At 37.4% G+C, this 17966-nt stretch overlaps 1 pseudogene; it reads left to right on the top strand.

Moving 5' to 3' along the window:
• The first annotated feature begins 2848 nt into the window (after nt 1-2848).
• LOC110290690 (ATP synthase peripheral stalk subunit OSCP, mitochondrial pseudogene) lies at nt 2849-3483 on the top strand (annotated as a pseudogene).
• Nucleotides 3484-17966: the final 14483 nt, after the last annotated feature.

The raw sequence follows: 17966 nt of genomic DNA, 5'->3' as shown, positions 1-17966 counted from the left end.
GTACTAGTATTTGTTGGTGCTGGATAACTTTGCATTACTCACCACACTCACATTCTTCATCTCCTTGAGTGGGGAGTGTGTTGGGGGGGCTCCAGGATGTCCTGTTCATCTTGTGCACAAGAATGTCCTATTTATAGACCTAATGCTCCTAAAGTAAAGAACACGGGGCATTGCTGCCTTCTCTATAGTCATAGGTGCATATAGGATTGAATTAACCATTATCTCAGTGTCTCAATTAAGGATCCTACTCCAGTTTCTAGAGCTTTCCTGAAACATTCCAGTGAAGACAAGGGAAGAATGTGGGAGTCCTGGTTGGAATATAGGTTACATGTTCTATTAAGAAGGAAGCCACGAATTTTCAACTGAGGAATATCAAATGGTTGAGAAGCACCTGAAGAAAGGTTCAACGATTTTAGTCATCAGGGAAATGCAAATCAAAACAACCCTGTGATTCTACCTCACACCAGTCAGAATGGCTAAGATCAAAAACCCAGGTGACAGCAGATGCTGGTGAGGATGTGCAGAATGAGGAACACTCCTCTATTGCTGGTGGAATTGCAAGATGGTACAATCAATCTGGAAAACATTTTGGCAGTTCCTCATAAACCTGGACATAGTACTACCTGAGGACCCAGCAATACTACTCCTGGGCATATACCCAGAAGATGTTCCCACATGTAATAAGGACACATGTTCCACTATATTCATAGCAGCCTTATTTATAAAAGCCAGAAGCTGGGGAAAAAAACCCAGGTGTCCCTCAACAGAAGAATGGATACAGAAAACGTGGTACATTTACACAATGGAGTACTATTCAGCTTTAAAAATGGTGAAGTCATGAAATTCTTTATTATTATTATTATTAGGTATTTTCTTCATTTACATTTCAAATGCTATCCCAAAAGTCCCCCATACCTCCCCCCACTCCCCTACCCACCCACTCCCACTTCTTGGCCCTGGCATTCCCCTGTACTGAGGCATATAAAGTTTGCAAGACCAAGGGGTCTCTCTTCCCATTGATGGCCAACTAGGCCATCTTTTGATACATATGCAGCTAGAGACATGAGCTCTGGGGGTACTGGTTAGTTCATATTCTTGTTCAACCTATAAGGTTGCAGATCTCTTTAGCTCCTTGGGTATTTTCTCTAGCTCCTGCATTGGGGGCCCTGTGATCTATCCAATAGCTGACTGTGAGCCTCCATTTCTGTGTTTTCTAGGCCCCGGCATAGCCTCACTAGAGACTAGAAAATATCATCCTGAGTGAGGTAACTCAGTCACAAAACCCCACAAATGGTATGCACTCACTGATAAGTGGATATTAGCCCAAAAGCTCCAAATACCCAAGATACAATTCACAGATTACATGAAGCTCAAGAAGAAGGAAGACCAAAGTGTGGATGCTTTGGTCCTTCTTAGAAGGGGAACAAAATATTCACAGGAGCAAATATGGAGATCAAGTGTAGAGCAGAAACTGAAGGAAAGGCCACCCAGAGACTGTTCTACCTGGGGATTCATCCCATATACAGTTACTCAAACCAGATACTACTGTGGATGTCAAGAAGTGCATGCTGAAAGGAGCCTGATATGGCTATCTCTGGAGAGTCCCTACCAGTGCTTTACAAATACAGAGGCAGATGTTCATAGCCAATCATTGCTCTGAATGCGGGGGGATCACCAATAGAGGAGTTAGAGAAAGGAGTGAAGGAGTTCAAGGGATTTGCAACCCATAGGAAGAACAACAATATCAACCAACCAGACCCCTCCAGAGCTCCCAGGGACTAAGCCATCAACCAAGTACACATGGCTCCCACAGCATATGTAGCAAAGGAAGACCTTGTCAGGAATCAATGGGAGGAGAGGTCCTTGGTCGATAGATGCCCCAGTGTAGGGGAATCAAGGGCAGGGAGGTAGGAATGGGTGGGTGGGTGGAGGAACCTCCTCATAAAAGCAGTGGGAGAGGGATGGGATAGGGCGTTTCTGGGAGGGGGGAAAACGGGGAAGGGCATAACACTTGATATGCAAGTAAAGAAAATATCCAAGTGGGGGGCAAGAAATAAAGAAAGAAGCCAGGCTTCTTACACTGTGTGTAATCACTTGGGATTTTTATTTATGATCAGGGTTTAAGATAATTTAAGATGAAGACTGAGGTATAATATCTTCACTTGGAAAGTATACATTTTAGTCTCAATAAGAACTATGTGGGTGGCTGGGTAGGTATCTCATTGGATAATGACACCTGCTGCCTGAAGCATGAGGACACCAGTTCAAGTCCTCATACTCAAAAAAATTTGGGGATGGTATCTTGCCTATAATCCTAGGACTCTGGAGCTGAAGCTATCAGCTCCTTGAGGCAAGATTGCTAGCTACATTAACTGAGTTAGTTCTAGATTCAATGGAAATACCACTCTTCCATGTAGATGGTGAAAAATAGTCAGGAAAAGCACCCACTGCTTTAACTCTAAGGCTCCACATGAATGTGTGCACACAGGCATGTGTGTGTCTGTGCACTAAAAATCACATATACACATAGGCATATACAGCATATGCAATAACATAAAAAGGAAAAAGTATAAAAAATATGTTCAAGAACTTAATAAGGTATTTCAAATAGAAGTTTATTTAAAATTTCAAAAACACTTATTTCAAGACTTTAAAAAAGTCAAGAAAGTGAGCCCATATCAATGGAAAATGGTAAGCAGATATCTTTGTTTTGTTAAACTTTGGACATTGTAGCTGTTGTTATTACTTATTACTACAAAATCATGAAGTTAAAAACTAGGAAATGCAGAAGATAGCTGCATAAAACCCTACTACTTATAAGTCAATTAAAAATATAATTTAGGAAGAGATGGCCACCGCAGCAGTGTCCAGTCTGTCCCAACAGGCGCTGAGCTTCAGTGCATCTGTGGTCAGGCCCTTTGCCAAGCATGTGAGGCCCCCTGTCTAGATATATGGCATTGAAGGTCACTGTACCACTTCTGTTTTTTCTGCTGCATCTAAAATGAATAAGCAAGACTGAATGGAAAGGAGTTGCTGCTACTATGACAACACCTGAAAGATGCCAAGGTGTCTCTTACTCTTCTGAATTCTTATATTTAAGCACTGCATCAAAGTGAAAACCACGAAAGACATCACAACAAGGGAAATATTTTCCCCACTGATATCTAACCTCATCAATTTACTAGCTGAAAATGGTCACCTAAGCAATCAGGGAGTCATCTTTGTCTTTTCCACCACAGTGAGTATTTACCCTGGAAAAATGAGTTGCACTGTGACCACAGCATCTCCTTTATATGAAATTGTTCTCTCTGAGCTAATGACAGTGCTTATAGAGCATCCCAAGGCAAGGCCAGGTATTGAAATTTGAAGTTAAGACTGGATGAGATGGTTGCTTGCATTGCCGAGAATTGGGGAGAAGTCATTAATATGCTTGCAAAGACCCCAGTTCAGAAGCTCAGCCAGGTCATGAGGGAGATGCTTTAAATGTCCATCACATGTAAAAGTTCTCATACTTGAAGCAACAACAAAATGCTTCCTGAACAGACAATAAACAAACAAACACATAAACAGACAATCAAACAAACAAATAACATAAAATATGTTAGAAGAGAGATATCTGGCATATATGGATAAATCTGCCTTTAGAAGCTATGTTGTTATATTAAATGGAAGTTCCAGTGCTAGGTGGGGGATACCTTCTTATGAGTTGTTGGGCAAAGAGGTGCTAGATCACTCCCATAAATAGTGAATTTGCCATTTCTCCTTGTTGTCTACCAGAAATACATGATGAAACCCTATTGCTGAAGACAACATACACTTTGGTTACAAGTTATAATCAAGTTGGACCTAAGCTTGACTTTCCTTTTTACTGGATAGCTTCCTCTGTAGTGCTGGAGGATGCTATGCAGGATGTTGTGGGAGAAATGTCACCAAACTTCTTCAATAGCTGTAAACCTGATGAACTACAGCACCAAGGACCCAATCAAGATGTGCTCATTAGTGTCCAATAGTAGCATAACTAATGGTGCAACCAACCACTCTATAGTTTGATTTGTGGCTTTTATCACAGCATAGAATTCATAAATATCCTATAGTATTGGTCCAAAGCCCCTTAAGAGAGAAGTAATAGGCTGTAGGAGGGAGAGATCTTATTGTTGCTCTTTAATGGCATTAGCATAGTGCCTTCAAATTACTTATGATTTTACACACAGAAAAATTGCTACTCAGTCTTAGAGGAGTTTTTCTTTGTAATAAATGGCATGGCTATTCAACGTATAAGGTATTGTTGAGTGCTCAATCCTAAAACAATACATATATAACTGTCCTTTGGCCAAGATAATCTTGAGCAAGAGGGTCTGGAAAGAACGAAAAGGCTGGAAGATAGGGAGAAGGATATCAAATGCTGTCTTCCAGGCATGACACAGACATTGCAACCATGATCTCACAGCACCTGCAATTACCTATGCTAGGCCTGAAAAAGGCTGGCCTTATTGAAAGTTAAACTTGGATCCAGGAAGGAGCTCCTTGGCTATGGATGGATTGTGGGAGGTGAGACAAGCTGTGATTGCCTTCTGTGTTTTTACCCACTGATAAACTCATCATTATTTCAAGGATTGATCTCAACCCATGGTCACATAGTTACCTCCAGCTAAACTCCATGAGTCACAAAACAAACAAAAAGAGAATGTGAGAAGAGTCTCTGGTAGAGGAGGGGCATTATCAGAAATGGCAAAGAGGTAAGAAGGATTGGGGATTAAGAGTAATTAGAATGAATTTCATATGTGTATATAATTGTGAAAGGACTAATTTAGTATGTTAAAGAGACCAGGATGCCTGAAGGGTGATAACTGTGACTGTCTCTTGGACTTCCAAGCATTTGCACATACAGGCATGGGTGCCCCACCACACACACACACACACACACACACACACACACACACACACACACACACACAAGTATGCCTGCACACATAGAAGTACAACACATGCATAAAAGAAAATCATGAACCAACAAAATCCCAAAGGCATCTGGTATCTTATACACAGTGCCCACCATGAGAGCATGCAACCCTTCGTTGAGAGGCTCATACCCACAGTAATTCTACTTCTTTTAACTCTTATACATAAAATCTATATGAAAATATATTTTAATAAACCACAACACAACTCTGTTGAAGAACTCTGAAATTAAAACTTATTAAGAATTAAGCAGTGATTCTCAACCTTCCTGATGCTGTGACCCTTTAATAAAATTCCTCAAGGTGTGATGACTCCAACCATAAAATTATTTTCATTGCTATTTCATAACCATAATTTTGCTACTGTAATATTTTTGGAGATAAAGGTTTTCCATAGGGGTTGTGACCCAAGGGTTGAGAAATGCTGAATTTGAGAATTAAAATACATTTGATAAGAAAAGCAGTTTGAGTACTGAGTGGGAGGCAAGAAGGGGGACAGCTCTAAAATAAGGGGTATGGGGAGGCAGTTTGAAAGGGGAACCCATGAGGAAAAAGTACAATAAAACCCATGTATGAAGATGTTAAGATAAAACCTATTTGTGGAAGTGATGGCTAGTTTTAATTGTCAATTAGATAAAACCTAGATCACATGGGAAGAGAGGCTTACTAATCATTGTCAAGATCAGTGGATCTCAATCTACCTAGCTAGGTGACCTTTTAACATAGTTTTTCATCTTGTGATGACCCCAATGCCATAAAAATTATTTTTGTTGCTACTTCATGGCTATAATTTTGCTACTGTTATGAACTGTAATATACCTAATTTTGGAGATAGAGGCTTTCAAAGGGGTTGTGACCTGAGAACCACTACTCTAGAACAAGTGGCCTGTGAGGATATCTGTGGAGGGTTTTCTTGATAACATTAACTAATTCAGGAAGACCCAGTCCTCTGTAGGTGGCAACATTGCCTGCAGCTGGGTCCTAGACTCTGTAAAAGCTGAGTTGTAAGCATGTATATAGTCACTCTCTCACTGCTCTTGACTGTGGAGGTGAGTAACTTCTTCAATGTTTGCCAATGTTTCTCACAATAAAAGACTTGTGACCTAGACTGTAAGCTGATCAATGCCTTTCTTACTTAAAGTTGCTTTTATCAGGTCATTTTATCACAGCCATAGGAAATGGAACAAAGATAGTAGCTAACCTAAAAATATTAAAAATATTAGTTCAAGACATCTTTATGCTTTTTTATATTATAATTAGGTATCTGATTATAATTTTGAAAAAAAATGTAACAGTATGATTTCTCATATAAAGCTCAAAGACAATGTTTCTCTTATCTAAAGTTCCTATTGGTTTCCTAACCTGGTGTCATTCTGTCTTAGAGGATGCAGTATTGACAGTGAACAGTAGATAACATTACTTCTCTCACACAGGGGGCTTTGTGACAGTGACAGTTGTATAGTTTCTCTGAACATGTGGAACTTGAATATGATGGTGATTTTGTTTTTCCTAGCATGCAGCTATTATTTCCCTGCAAACAATTATTTATTTACATCCGTTTTTCCCCCTTAGAGAAAATTCTCTAATTAGATCTGGAGGGTGCTGTAAAGTATAAGGAGAAATGACCTCGAGGAATTCCTTGATTTTGTTGCATATTAATTTGCATGTTGAGGTTAGCATGGGGGTGAGAATCGCTAAAATATTTTCTAAACCACATGCTATTCTCAGAACACACGGAATGTTCTTAAGATGAATATTTCAAAGCTGTGTGTTTCCAGAGACTTTTTGGCCTATATGAATCTGTTTGCTTTAAGCTGCTTGTTTTCTTCCTAGATGACTGTTTTTGAGTCAGAAAAATTTAGCATACATCCCCACATTGTTTTCTGCATTTAGTCAAAATGGAAGACAGGAATTTGTATCTGTTTGAAACTTCAGACGTAAAAATGGTATATCGTGAATACTTCAGAGGGACAGCCTAATGGTCATTGAAAATATAGTTGACTACACAGTCAGGCAGGAAACTCACAGGGAATCTTGTAATGGTAGGAAAGGAATGTAGTGTGTACTGAGGAGAGCACGTCCAGTTTAATGGAGAGAGGACTGTGTAGATCCAGCAGGGTAGGGTTGCCAGAATTAGCGGTAGATACATAGGATTTGAAATTTTGTATGACAGTTGTCAGTGTATCAGAGGACTTCAGAAGCTACATAGTGGGTCTGAGGACTGGAGTCAGTCTACATACCAGGAATTTGCTCCCTCTGGAGAAACAAATTTCTACAATATGTTTCAACAATTATCAGTTGCCTCTCTAAGGACTTGTTCCATTCAGACACTATTAAACAGTATGTGCCAATTTTTGCCCTATTTTTTCTGCTTTATCCTTAAGGAGGAAAACAATGACTACGAATCATTTTCTGTATAAAAATGCAATGCATTTGAAGACTTGAGCACCCACAGAGAACCTATTAATCTCCTAGTGAAATGGTAGCAAAATGTTCTTATTATATTGCTCACATACAGTTTTCTCAGGATTTTAGCTAAGAGGATTTAATAGGGCCCTGTTTAAGACTGGAGGAAAGAGCTGTATCTTCTCACAGTTGGGTTTCTCCAAATCACAAAAATAACTCCTGATCGAACTGAAAGCTCTTGATATGCTTAAATATGCTTAATTAGCCCTAAGACTGAACACTCAGCCAAAACATTGTCATCGAGTGAAACAACCTCAGGGACAAATCCTAATAATGATAGTTGCTTTGGACGAAGAATGGGCTGGCTGAAAGCATCCTGCCTTCTATGCTCCTGTGCATGTTCAGACTCATTTCTATGTTTGTAAGTTGATGGAACTCAACTCTGACCGCCCCTTGCATGAAACATTTTATCTGTTCCTAAAACTTTAGATTGTATTGTTACATTATTTATTATTATATCTGGTCTCACTCAACCATTTTCACCAATGGTAACAATTTGAAGGCTTATGTAGACAATCAAGTGGATAAGATCTCTCTCTCTCTCTCTCTCTCTCTCTCTCTCTCTCTCTCTCTCATTTTATATTGGACATTTTACTTATTTACATTTCAAATGCTATCTCCTTTACTGGTTTCCACTCCTAAAACCTCCTATCCCATCCTCCCTCCCCCCTGCTTCTATGAGGATTTTCCCCCACTCATCCACCTACCCACCTACCCAACTACCCACCCACCAACTTCTGCCTCCCTGCCCTGGCATTCTCCTTCACTGAGATATCAAGCTTGCACAGGACCAAGGGCCTTTCCTCCCACTGATGCCCAACAAAGCCATCCTCTGCTACATATGTGGCTGGAGCCATGGGTCTCTACCTGTGTATTCTTTGGTTGGTGGTTTAGTCCCAGGGAGCTCTAGGAGGCTGGGATGAGGGTGGGGGTTCTGGTTGGTTGATATTGTTGTTCTTCCTATGGGATTGCAAATCCCTTCAGCTCTTTTAGTCCTTCCCTTAACTCCTCCATTGGGGTCCCTGTGCTCAGTCCAATGATAAGCTGCAAGCATCCCCAGCTGTGTAGATTAGGCTCTAACTGAGCCTCTCAGGAGATAGCTCTATCAGGCTCCTGTCAGCAAGCACTTCTTGGCATCACCAATAGTGTCCAGGTTTGGTATCTGAATATGTGATGAACCCCAGGAGGGGCAATGTCAGGATGGCCTTTCCTTCAGTCTCTGCCCCACTTTTTGTCCCAGTATTTCCTTTAGATAGGAGCAATTCTGGGTTAAAATTCTGGAGATGAATGGGTGGTCCCATTCCTTAACGAGGGACCTTGCCTAACCTTTGAACATGGTCTCTAAGGGTTCCCCCCCCCACTTTGTTTGGTATTTCTTCAGCTAATGTCATCCCTGTTGGTTTCTGGGAGCCTCTTGCTTTCCTGGCATCTGGAGCTTTCTGGTGGCTAACCCAGTTTTCCATTCCTCATTGCTACACACTTCTGTTTCATTTCCTGGCCCTCTTACATCACTCCGGTCTCCTCCTGTACCTGATCCAGCCCTCCTGTTCCCCTCCCCCTCATGTCTTGCTCCCAGGTCCCTCCCATTATTTTGTCCACCACCACCTTTTAAGTAGGACGGAAGCATCCACACTTTGGTTTTCCTTCTTTCTGAGCTTCATAGGATTTGTGAGTTGTATTGTGGGTAATGGAGCTTCTTGCCTAATATCCACTGGTCAGTGAGTACATACCCTGTATGTTCTTTGGTGAATGGGTGACCTCACTCAGGATGACATTTTCTAGTACTGCCTTCTCATAAATATACTGCAAATATGGCTATACATATAAATGGACATCAAAGGCTTTTGTTATGTCGTCAAGCACACAGCGCAAGCCATAGACAGCCAGTGAGTAAACAGTGTTCATACGTAGTCTGTGCTTCAGTTCCTACCTCCATGTTCCTGCTTGAGTAATTGGCTTTCCCCAGTTACAGACTATAGATTGTAAAATGACATAAATCCATTCCTCCCTGATTTTTTTTTTGTTTCTTGTCTTTATCATAGCACTAGAAAGCATACTTAAACTGTACTGTATATGAGCATATTTGAATACCAATAGTTATATCATCTTTAATTATAAAATACTCATAATTAATTTCAGTAGATACAGCTCTGTTATATAGAGAAAGACAAACACAGGTAGAAAAGTTTTTTTTTTTTTTCCTGGAAGAAATTACATTGTAGTAATATCTCTTCTGCTCTCTTTTGCACAGACCTTTGTCTTTGGGAAAATTACTAATTGATAAGGGCTGTATTATATCTGTTTAAAAATTTAGCTCTCTTGGTAACTGCCTTCTAAGGAATGTGATCCAATTGTAGAAAATAAATAGGCAGACAAACCAATGTCATCAGGCATGTGTCTTCACATCTCCTTCTATTCTCACTAGGTTGTCATTCCACTCTCCACTCATACTTGTCATTCTTTTTTCTTCTCTATAGTTCTTTATAAAAATGACAATATTTAGATGCCTGCAAAGATAGTAGAAAGCAGAGTTAGAAGAAATGAGAAAAATGACTTTATTTGTGGAGTAGACAACTGCTGTCTTCATGACAATAAATGAGACACACAAATTAGAGAAAACAGAATTGATACAACAAATCTATCCCAGGTCCCCAAGGAAGGATTTGTGTTGAGAGCCACCTTTTGTACCTCAGTATATTCCGATTGCTTGCAAATTCTTAGTAGCAACTTATAATCAGTAATCTGAGTTATTAAGAAGCAAATAAAAATTTAAACATTTCTTTGTTTAAGAAGTTAAGGGAAGTATGTTACATACCACAATTATCATATCGGTTGCTTATAAGGTCATGTGGGTAGCAATTATATTGTGCTACATATGTTCATTTAATTTAAACAGTAATATGTAAACATTTTTAATAGTAAAAAATTAGAATCTGTGAGTTGTTGAAAAGAATTAGAAGATATAGTGATACTGAATTCATAGTTTCACTCTTTATAATCAATTTTTAAACATTTCTCATATGGCTAATAGGAATAAAAAGGTTACTAGTGTTTTGAAAAATGCTTTGACATTGTTTTATAAAATTATATGTTAAGTTTGGCACAGATATTGGATTCCTAATTTAACTAAGAGAAGAAAATGTATATGACCACAAGAAGGCTTATATTAGAGTGCTTATTTTAACTTTAATCAGAACAGCCTCACAAAGGAAATTGTATTAATGTCCATCAATAGAAGAATGCTATAGCTGACTGTGGTGTAGACACACAGAGGGATGCTGTGAGACAAATAAGTGATAGCAAAACCAAAATACTACTATTATATATGTAAATGGTGAAAACAGAAAATGGAACAGAAGTAAAAATGTCTATGATTCCAATATCATTAGGTTCAAGAATGAAAAAAAAGAGTTCATAATGGGGGGACTACAATAAAAACTGAGTGGCAAAGAATATTTGTGGATAGGCAAAAATATGGCATATTTTGTTATAGGCAACAACTCTCTACATTAATTAGTTAATATAGTTAAAGTTTCTAATTTTTTCTCATGCATATTATACTTCAAAAAAATACGACTGGTGGGGCTGGAGTGATGGCTCAGTGGTTATGAGCACTGGCTGCTCTTTCAAAGGACCTGGGTTCATTTCCAAGCACTCACAGGGCGGCTCACAACTGTCTGTAACTATGGACCCAGGATCTGACAGCCTCCTACAGACATACATACAGGCAAAACACCAATGTTTATCAATAAATAAATACATGTGAAAAAAGACCTTAAAAGTGCTATCAATATACTTAAGGTAGTAGTTGGAGACTGACAGAAATACATCTTAGCTATCTGAAAAAACTCAGCTCTTCCTACCAATTCCTTGATGGTTCTAAAGAGCTGCAATTTCTGACTCTTATTTTCTTCTCTTGCATTTTGCTTAGTGCTGCTCTCTGCACTGGCTTTACTTTAGGCATTTAAGTTGGGCATCTGTGCTAATACAAGTGATTAACGGTTAGTATTCACATTGCTTTAGACATTTTAAATAAATGGAGGAGCTGTTTTACACAGCAGGTAGCATGCTAGAGAGAAATAGTGAAACTCATTACCTTAAAGCCTTACACACATTCAAAATAGTAATAAAAAATAACTACAAACCCACAAATACAATTAGATGTTTCAAATCTTAGGTTTTATATCATAGCTCATAGATCCATAACATCTTTTTAGAAAAAGCTATGAATGACTTCAATTTAATGATAATGAGGTTAGCAAGCTCTATTTCATAACACATTCTTTGTTACTTCTATCAAAGAATAAATTCTGAGCTGAATGTATTAAATTTCTGACCAAGTGTGTCTCTTTCATGTAAATCAAATTCAGTACCTGCCAGAATAAAGTTATCTTATAAAATAGCATAAATATTGATATTTTACAGAAATTTACATATACAAACAAAAATATAGCTCCCTTTTCTGTGAGATTCATTTACAATCAGCAGCACATTTATATTTGGCACTTCATAAATGAAAATATTCAAGATATTCAAGGTCAACTATTGTACTCAATAGCAAACTCTAAGAGTAGCTCAAGGGCAGCTTATGTTATTAATTTATAATGTGGTTAAGTATTGTGATTGATAAGTATTTATAGAGGTAAGCATGACTTACATTTCTCTTAGTTGCTTGTTAGACAGAAGCCTTATCTAATACATATTTCTAGGTATCTTATTCATTATTATTATATATTATATATAATATATAATATATACATATATATATTATATCATTACTCAGGGATGCTTCCAAGTTGTTTAGAATTAGTTGACCCACTGTGGTACATTCAGATATGATTTGCTTAGCCATCACCAGCAAGCTGAAACTGACCACAAGTTAGAAATAAATAAATTATAAAAAAAACACAAACATTGTATCCAAGTTCTTCCTTATACCTTCCCCATTAGAAATAGTACCATGAAATTCTGCTACCTCATTCACCCATGTCTCTACTCATGAGCTGAGTTTATTCAGATCTTCAGCATTTCTTGTACCTAGAATATTAGAGCTCATTGTACCCCATGGTCTGGCATCCAGATGTTCCTTTCTCATTTTTTTGTTTTTGTTTTTGTTTTTTTTTTATTCACAGGTTGGCCCATGGGTTTGTCTGTATGGGATTGTCTTGATTATACTAGTTAATACGGGAAAACTACTCTAAATATGGGCAGCCCCTTCTGGTGGCAGCTGCCAGATGAAAGGAAATAGAAGAGGGGAAGCTTTGCTTTCAAAAAATTTTCATTCCTTTATAATATTTCTAATGTTTGAAAGCAGCATGAAGACTTTCTGAAGGGACCTATAGTGGGTGGCTCTGTGAATTACCTTCTAGGACATAGCTGTGCAGTAAGTGTGGCCTGATCTATATATTCTGGTTGTTAATCTTGAGATTTCTGGCTTTTGGTGTCTCTCGGGAAACATTCAAAGGTTCTCAATAACCTCCCCAGATATTAGTAATACATAATCTTTCAAAAGCAATTAATGTGGCAGTAGGGTTGTGAAGCAATGATCTCATCAAAAGAAATTACACAAAAGGCTTCTTCCACATGTAGAATTATGCTTTCAAGGATATTTAATGCCTATCTAGCTTACCTCTATAATCTTATCTTCCTGGTTCCATATATCCAAGAATCCTAATTTTGTTTGAGAGGGAAAGAAAGACAAGAGACAGAGATAGAGAGACGGAGAGAGGCAGAGAGAAGCAGAAAGAAATAGAAACAGAGAGAGAGAGGCAGAGAGAGAAGCAGAAATTCAGAGAGACAGAAAGACAGAGACAGAGAGAAAGAGAGACAGACAGAGAGAGGCAGAAAAAGAGAGAGAGGTGGAGAGAGAGAGAGAGAGAGAAAGATAGAGATCAACAGAGACAGACAGAGAAAGAAGCTTATATTCAATAATATATCTCTAACCACATATAAATTCTAAATAACCTTTTATATTTTGAGATTAGTCTGATATTTGACCACCATTCATCTATACAGCTGGGCTGACATGGCCCACCTACTTCACATCTACTTCACATCTATGTCATCTTTAGTCTACAGATTTACCAGTCCTACTCTTCCTTCTCTTTTTTGTCATTCATTCATGCTTATTACCTCACCAGAAAGGTCTTGGATCTCATCTCATCCCACTTACTTGTGAATATACAAGTTCTATTTCTTTAAAATTCCCAGGAGAAATTTACATCATCAAATTATCATTTGCTGCCTTGTTATCTGGATCCTTCCGTGTGAATACAGGCTGTAAGGAGCCAACATGGCTTGGGTAGCGAATAGATCATACAAGCAGCTATCAAATCCCTTTAGGAAGGAGACTTCAGCAAATGTTTTCTGTTCATTCTAAGGTCTTAGTTTACTTTGAGCTTAAGTCAATAATCTTCTGATTTTAAGTGTTGTTGGCTTGTTTCTCCAATTCCATGTAGCCAGTGAACTTCCAAAGTTGTCACAGAAAGTGAATCAGAAACAGTTGGAGAATGACTTATCTTATAGAGATGAACTGATTTATTTTTTTTTTCTGGGCTGTTATTTTTCATGATTGAATTTGAATGGTAGATGAGATACCATGTGTTTTTCTATGTTTATTTTTCAAAATTCATAACTATATGGATGCTCATGACAATTCTTATTCTTAAAAGATCACCAATAAACTGTGGGCAACAGATTTCTTTTGGAACATTGCTGTTAACACGATTCTGTGATCGAGACATAAACAAGTTGTGGAATTTGCTAAATATTGAGTAAGTCATTCCATTAGAAGAAGGATAGAACGATCATAATGTATATGTAAGGGCAAGGAATCTAGAACTTCTCATTGTTATGATATCAAACTCAAAGAAAATTGCAAATTTCAGCCTGTGCTACAGGATATGGAATACAAAAATGTTTATTGCTTAAGAAGTTTCTAGAACTGGAAGTCTTCAGTAAATTGATGGTCAGATCATCTTTCAAGTTCTCTAATTCTCCATCATTAAGTCTGAAGGACTTTTCAGGAGTAGTGTTACTGATAGCATCAAGTGAGTATGCGATTTTACAAAGCCATTTGAGTTGTTTTGAGATGATATGGTTTGAAAGGATAATCATGGTAAAAAGGATTTTTGATCTTACCTTGGTAGACATAAATATCCCAGAATTGTATATTTTATACATTAACTCATTAACTCAAATGTATGTATGATATATATGTATATACATATATATACATATATATATATATATATATATATACACACACACACATATATGAGATTTTAACACTCTCTCTCTCTCTGTCTCTCTCTCTCTCTGCCTGAACATTTGACAGCCTCACAGTGGCTGGTTGCAGATATGTACGTTTTAAAATGTATTTACCTCTGAGATTTTACAAAGGAACACCCTATAGAGTGATATTTTTTTACTGGTTATTTTCTTTATCCTCTAAGGGGACAGATAGCTATATCAGGTTTCTGTCAGCAAGCCCTTGTTGGCATCCACAGTAGTGTCTGGGTTTGGTGACCGTATATGAGATGGATCCCCACGTTGGGCAGTCTCTGGATGGCCTTTCCTTCAGTCTGTAGAGTGATTTTTAATGAAAGAAAATCTACCCCTATTGCTGATTGACAGCTGCAGGTTTCTATCATCTTTAAGAAGAAAAGGATTCTGGTAAGAGAGGAGCTTATCCATAAATCTGTATTACAAAAGGGGAAATCCTGTTATAATTCTGTACAGATGGAGTAGTGTCATCACAGAGCTAGTTGAAGTGTCCATCTAAGTTTTTCCTTGAAACATAATTCCAGTCCCTTATAGTCTACAGAATCTTGGGTAAATTAAAATTAATTTAACCACGTGACCCAACATAAAGAAAATGCATTTTTAAAACTATTAAAAATCATTCCTCCTATCATACATAGAGTTGTTGACTCTCCTTGGAGCCATTTATTATTTAGCTAGTTTGCCAGCAATCGAGAGCAGGTGCTTCTGAAACAGTTGGTTGGAATTACATTTGAAAGTGAGAAAAAGGAATAGCTAACCATCTCTTTGACTCGCAAAGCACTTAGACTTTTCTGTATTAAGATTAAAAGTATTGAAAACTGTGGTCTCTCTAGAGTTACCATGTCCTGCAGTGAAGCAGACTTCTTCAAGAGCTTCATGAGATCACTCATCTAAATGGCTCCATCTAACTTCTTCATTTGTCAATTTGAATAGTTTCTTTTTGATCCATTTTTTTGGTGTTTTCATTCCTTTAGAACATATGAACACCTTTTCCATCAGAAACTCTTCCTAACTGACCCATTATAATACAATAATTTGTTGTGTATTTTAATTTTTCTGTTTCATTTTCATCCTTCTCTAGGAAATCCTAAGATGTGTTCATTTTCTATACATTTTTCTCTTTTGATGTCTTTAGATGTTTTACCTGTTCGCATTTCCAGGCATCATTGCTAATAAACTAGGAAGTTAAAGAAGGATGAAAAGAAAGAAGAAAGTTCACAAACTACTCAGAGAATTTGTCTGCTATTTTTTCTTGAATATTCTATTAATATCAGAATAGAATCTCTTCTGAACTTTAGCATTTTTGCAATCAATTTCTAGTTATCACGAGTTATTTCTTTCATCTTTTTCAAATTAATACTTCCCACTATCCCTCCCATCTAATACTCCATTGTTTCCCATCATCCCTGGGTCATTGCAGTAGCATGGTAGAAGAGTCCTATGGTCTCCATGTGTCTTTGTTTCACCTTATGATTATGTAATTAGTCATTCCAAAGTACACATTTTATCATATTATATTCTTGTCCTGTGCCACCCTTATCTTTTCTTGATCAGTATAAGTTCTAGAGAGATAGAAAATTTTCTGCCTCTTTACTATTATATTTTTATTTATTAGATGACTCTGATGAATATGTTTTCAACACATATTGTTGAATACATAAGAAATATAATTAAACTTCTAAAAGTAGCTTGAGTTACATGTTTTTCCACTTTTGTGACACTATATTTCTTTAAGACTTTCCTTTTCTCTCCTTTCTTTGACACCTTCCTTTCAATAAACTAATTTAATCATATTCTTCAAATCTACTGCATAGGTTCACTCAATCATCTCTTTTGAGAATTCTCAGAATAATTACCTTGTCCTAGATTTTTGCCTTCTAAATTATTTTACTTAAAATTCTAAAGTCTAATTTCATTAATATTATTAGAAAAGTGCTGCTCATTTTTGCTCTTCTATCTGTCAAAGGCAATTTCTTAAGTTCTTTTCAGACAATACTCATTTCTGGTTTGCATACATCCTGTGAGGGCAATACCAATTTTACCTATTGTATAGCTGAGGACATCACAGATATAAGGACAGCTGGAATTTTATATTGGACTGAACTCTCAGTTCCTACAGCCTTCACAGGCGTGATATACTCTTCTGAACGCAGCATGTGCAGTATGTATTGCTTACTTGACATTCTTCATGTGTCCTTGCCAGATTAATGTTTTTTGTATGTTAACCTGATTCAAAAGCAGAGACTGTTACCCTTGATACCTCCTAGAGACACATAGAACAGAGATGCAAATAATAATTATTAGAAACCATCCGTTGTTTTCAAAACATCTCACATAGACAGAAACATATCCTTTTTGCCCTGCTGAGCTAATCAATGCACAGATCTCACCTGTTCATGGCTTGATACAAACATGAACATAAAATCCACTTGATAAAATGTATTTTCTGAGCACCAGTAGGCACAGAATAAGAACACCATTTTATTTATGCAAATAATTAAAAATAAATGCCAGGTGTGCCTTATTCCTACTCATTTAAGTCATTTTAATGATACATGAAACATAAAAGTAGACTCTGCCAAAGGTCCCTTAGGAGAAAAGGGCAGCCATACTATATAAGAAGGATGATCATGCTGGGGCAGACTTGAAAGGAGTTGGCATTTATACAAAATGCAATTTACTCTGACAGTAATTTTCTGAATTTCCCTGGTTATTATTGAAGATCTATGTGTGTTTGAATAAGAATGCTCCCTCTTTCTCTGTAGCCAGCTGCTCTGTTTGATCCTGCAGTGAAGTCACCATCCTGTGTTAATGGCTTCTCAGTTTGTTCCTGGAGGAAAAAAAATGATTATGATGTCATAGATTTGTCATTTTGACTTCACCGCTGGGTCAGGCTGAGGGAGAAAATGGCTTGTAAGGGATAAAATTTTTCAGGTAGAAACTTTTTTTTTTCTTATTGTAACAAGAGGTACTTAAAATCAAATAGATGAAAGTGTTCATGGCTTTCGGTGTTCATAAGTATCACTTTAGAAATAATCCATCTAAAATTCTTCTACCTTTTAATGATACCAGGTTAATTCTGTATACACTTAGGCCAATCTTTCTCACTGCTTTTCTAACTTCACTAGAAAGAGATCAGGTTTAAAGCTGACTTTTCTTTTTGTTTGGAAGTGTGTGTGTGTTTGTGTGTGTGTGTGCTTGTGTATTCAAAGTCTGAACCTGTTTTAGGAAACAACAGAATGCATCCTTGCATCATTG

The sequence above is a fragment of the Mus caroli genome, unplaced genomic scaffold (assembly GCF_978045245.1).
Source record: "Mus caroli unplaced genomic scaffold, Mus_caroli_1 scaffold_3, whole genome shotgun sequence".
Taxonomy (NCBI): Eukaryota; Metazoa; Chordata; class Mammalia; order Rodentia; family Muridae; genus Mus; species Mus caroli.
This window is presented reverse-complemented; position numbering and strand designations above follow the sequence as displayed.